Source organism: Atta cephalotes (genome assembly GCF_000143395.1).
Source record: "Atta cephalotes unplaced genomic scaffold scaffold00036, whole genome shotgun sequence".
Classification (NCBI taxonomy): Eukaryota; Metazoa; Arthropoda; class Insecta; order Hymenoptera; family Formicidae; genus Atta; species Atta cephalotes.
The window spans coordinates 2,398,712-2,403,530 of record NW_012130100.1 but is presented as its reverse complement, the minus strand read 5'-3'; the positions used below and the strand labels follow the sequence as shown (position 1 = coordinate 2,403,530).

At 31.4% G+C, this 4,819-nt stretch overlaps 1 protein-coding gene across 1 annotated transcript in view; it reads left to right on the top strand.

The window, feature by feature from the left end:
• The window catches only part of LOC105621692 (sodium-dependent nutrient amino acid transporter 1-like), a 121,106-nt gene that overhangs the window by 115,254 nt on the left and 1,033 nt on the right, over nucleotides 1-4,819 (top strand). The window lies entirely within an intron of this gene.

The window sequence follows — 4,819 nt, the reverse complement described above, 5'->3', positions numbered from 1 at the left end:
TGTGTGTGTGTGTGTGTGTGTGTGTGTGTGTGTGTGTGTGTGTGTGTGTGTGTGTGTGTGTGTGTGTGTGTGTGTGTGTGTGTGTGTGTGTGTGTGTGTTATTTTTTGCTGAAGCTATATTTATAATCACTTTACATCAGCAAATAAAATCTTATCTAAATAAAATTAATATTTTCTGCAATTAAAAAAGTAATTAAATATTATTATAATAGATAAATTATAATATATAATATATTATAATATATAAGATTATAATATATAATATATTATATATATTATATATAATAATATATTATAATATATAAGATTATAATATATAAGAAAAAAGAATTAAGTTAATAATGTATAATTATATGAAATGAATATAAAAAGTGTATAGTTAATGCCACAAATTTACCGTTGTATCTGTAGAAAGTTTGTTATTTATCACAATAATAAGACAGAATAATATTTTGCAGCAATTTAATTTTAATTCTATTAACAATAAATGAATGCTGTTATTAAACAATGATTTGGTTATAGCATTGAAAATAGACCGTTCGAAGAAATAATGTATTTACTTTTTAATAGTTTAGGTTGACCAACAACGTTGATCTCTTATACCTTTAAAAAGAATTCATAATGTTTTCAAAAGTACACGAGTAATGAATTCTTCAAGATATAGTAACTTAGATTTTGGTAGCGAACGTTTGCATGGAAACATTTGCATGAAACATATTAATCGTTTTAGTATTTTATACTTACTCATATATATAGAATTACATTTTTTTTTATTACGATTTGAAGATGCATCATATCTGTAATATATTTAATGTGAAATTTATTAATGTGAAAATATAGACGTAACAAATTCTTCGGATTAAGTGAAAAGAAACTCAGATCGCGTTGAGAGATGTTATGCATTCAATAATAAAAAATTACATCATAGCTTACGTATTTATAAAACATTAATTTAAAGAATCTTTAATGTAATAATAGTGTAAGTAAGTCTTCATTTTTGTCTACTTATATTCAGTAAGCGTAACAATATTCAGTAACAAATATATGTGTCACCTCTGGAATCAATTTAAAATCTCTTTGGAATATTGTTAAACACAATGACATAAGGAAAACACGCTTTTTTAATGCCTAATTTGATTGTTTGTACAAGGATTTATCGTTGGAAGGAAATTTATTGTGAATGAAGTGAGACATGGAGCCATTCTCTCATAACATTTTTACATTTCCCATGAAATTTCTTGACAAAATCTGAAAAGGACTGTGTTTCCTGGCTGAGTGCTTGTCACCATGGATTGCAATGAGAAGACAAAAAGATTCCGTACAGCATGATGAAACGCCTGATTACAATGATTATAATTGATGTGAAAGAGAATGATAACAATAAGGCTCTCATATACATTAAAGGATTTAAAAAAACGCGAATGGCTGGCTGATATGCTTAATAACGATGACTTGACCATTAAGATCTTGGATGTTGATGACGAAGATATAGATTCTTTACTTAATCTGAATGTTAATAATGTATGATGTGAAAAACATGTTAAGAATTGTGCATTTAAAATGTACAACTGGTTATCGCAATGCTAGAAAAAAACGTATGTAATTTAAGATTAAAGTATAAGATTAAAGTATGAAAAGATTAAAGTATAAGATTTCTTTTTAAATATATTTTGATTTTTTTTCCCGAAATTCATTTTTGAAAAGAGAATAGGAGCAGACAGATTTTATTGTCGTTAGCGCCGATCCCTTAGATAAAAAAGATATAAAGATAAAAAAGATTAGAGCGCTTTTTTATGATGTGTGTCAATATGATATCCTTCGACTATGTGTGTCGCAACTGTTCTTCAAAATATAATGTATATAAAAAGAAATGTCTTTCATTTTAGGATGTGTAAAAATAAAATGTGGAAAGGAACACTCTTTAAAAGAAGAGCTCCGGATAACGTTATCGCATCAGTCGGTCAGAGAGCTTCAACAGAGTTCAGACAGCTATTGCTATTATACTATCGTATAATATGTATATATATTATTTATGTATTTTTGTAAGATTTATTTACATATTGGATATGGGAAAAAGTTCGTGGTGATTTTTTAGTAAAATTAAAGTATTTTTCTTAGAGTATTGAAATCAATTTATTTAAACCAAATATGCTCCATTATTTTCTATAATATTTTGCCATTTTTGGGACAGAGCCATAATTCCATCGCGATAGAACTTCTGTAGTTTCTGATCGAAAAACTGCTTCAAGTGATTTTCACATGCCTCTTTTGAAGCCAGCTTTACACCATTAAGAGAGTTCTGCAGAGATCTAAACAAATGATAGTCTGAGGATGCTATGTCAGGACTATACGGTGGATGCATTAAAACATCCCAGCCAAGCTCTCGCAATTTTTGCCGAGTCATCAAAGATGTGTGTGGTCGAACGTTGTTGATAGAAGACGACACCTCTCCTATTGATTAATTCTGGCCGCTTCCTCTCAATTGCTTGTTGTAATCTCTGCAATTGTTCACAGTAGAGTTCGGAATTAATTGTTTGATTGGACGATAACAGCTCATAGTGAATGATTCCCTTCCAGTTCCCATCACACACATATCACCTTCTTCCTCGTCAATCCAGGTTTTGCGATTGCTTGCGCCTTCTCTCCTTTCTTTATCCTTTCTTTTTCTAGTTGGATTGTCGTAGGTGATCCATTTTTCATCATCAGTTATCATTCTCTTCAGAAATGGCTCAATTTCATTCCGTTTCAATAGCGTATCACAAATGTTAATTCGATCCATCATGTTCCTAATACTCAACTCGTGAGGAATCCAAACATCGAGCTTCTTTTTGTATCCAGCTTTGTGTAAATGATTTAAAACTGTTTTGTGGTCGATGCTTAGTTCCTTGGCAATCTCCACAGTGCTCACATGCTTATCACGCTCGATTTTTATCATGATTTTATTGAACTTTTCAGTGATTGATCGACCAGAGCGAGGTTCATCTTTCACATCGAAATTTCCAGCACGAAAGCGAGCGAACCATTTCTGTGCTGCTGATTTTAATAGAGTATCTTCACCGTAAATAGCGCAAATTTTTTCACAAGCCTGTGCAGCATGCTTGCCTTTATCGTAGTGATACTGCAAAATGTAGCGAATTTTTTCCTTATTTATTTCCATTTTCAAAATAAAATAATAAAAACTTTTGATCTACTTCACCAATTTCAATCTTTTTCGGCTCAAAACAAAGGTTAAAATGTCACTTTTTAAACGCACGTCTAGTGTTGCCGATGCGATTAGTAGTTGCCGACTGCTGAGCATTTAATGCCATCTAGCGCAAAAAACGCCACGAACTTTTTCCCATACCCAATATTTTCTTTTTTTCTACATTTTCTTAAAATCGAATCTAGTACATCTTCGAATCCTCAGTACATGCCTCATATCATGATGAGGAAATGATATGGACAGCGTACAAGTTCTTGAACATTGGGATCGTTGTAGGATCTATATCTTATGTGCAAATTACGATTGGTATAATCAAGAATAATCAAGGCAACCGCATGTTCATACCTCACCTATGCTATGTAAAAGGCATTTATCGAAAGGCGTAATACACATCAAGCGTTTAATGCAGTCAACGATCCCAACATCATCGATTCAAGATCTAAATGTAGACTTGTTAAAATATATGATATGACTAATTGGTAAAGTTAATATTAAATGGCATATGTTTATATATGAAACCGACAACTGTGCTTTTCTTATTTGAACTTTGTTCAAATAGCAATTTGTTGAGCATATATTCTACGAACTGAGTCAAGATACGCACGATGTTAGTAAGAAATTCAAATATTTTGTGCCATTTTTAAGACAAAATTGTATTACTAATAATAGTAACTATATAATAATATAACTATATAATAATAGTAACACTAATAATAGCGTCAACATTTTGTACAAAATAATCTTTGGTTAAGATTATATTGTGCATTACATTTACATGATAAGTAAATGTATAGTGGCGACTCGCCACCAAAAGTCGAGGAACGAAGACTCGCTCGGATTCGCGTGAACTCCACAGCTACGCGAATTCCTTTTAAACAGAACGTCAATGTGAATTCATTCTAGGCGTCTAAGACAGGTCCCCACTACATCGCCTTACTGATGAGTCTAGTAGTGATGGGACCGTAACGAAACGCCGCGGCCAATCAAAAACTTCGAGTCAGGTTTCCTAGACATGAATATTTTCATAGAGACCATCTACAGTATATTATAAAATATATATTTTCTTCTAAAATTATTTTATTCTTAGTATCTTCGCCACTTCTTCTTCATATCTTCTTAATAGTATTGAATTAGTCAATAAGAAAGCGTGCTTCACCATTTGTATTACATTGATTAAAAATAATTATTATCATAATTAGTGTTACTTGGTTATATTATTAAAAATATTATCAGTTTCTAAGTCATATCATTAAAAATCCGTAAATACCTGTACCATATCTGTTTAATTAAATCATACAAAAAGAAAAGACAACATGAGAGAACGCAACGGGAGGAAGAAAGAGCCCAAATAATAAGTATAGAACTGCAACGGAAGAGAGAGAACTGTATTCTACAATGGGTAGAGAGAGGACAATATGTTAAAGAGAGAATGCAACAGGTGAGAGAAAGAAGAAACATATCCTTTTCCCTCTATCATGAACCCCAGTGACGTACTTCCTCTTTCCCGACGTTTGTGATGATACTTCCCCCTCCCTGACTTTCTCATACACAACACACACGTACACATCGTATATATATATATATATATATATATATATATATATATATATATATACT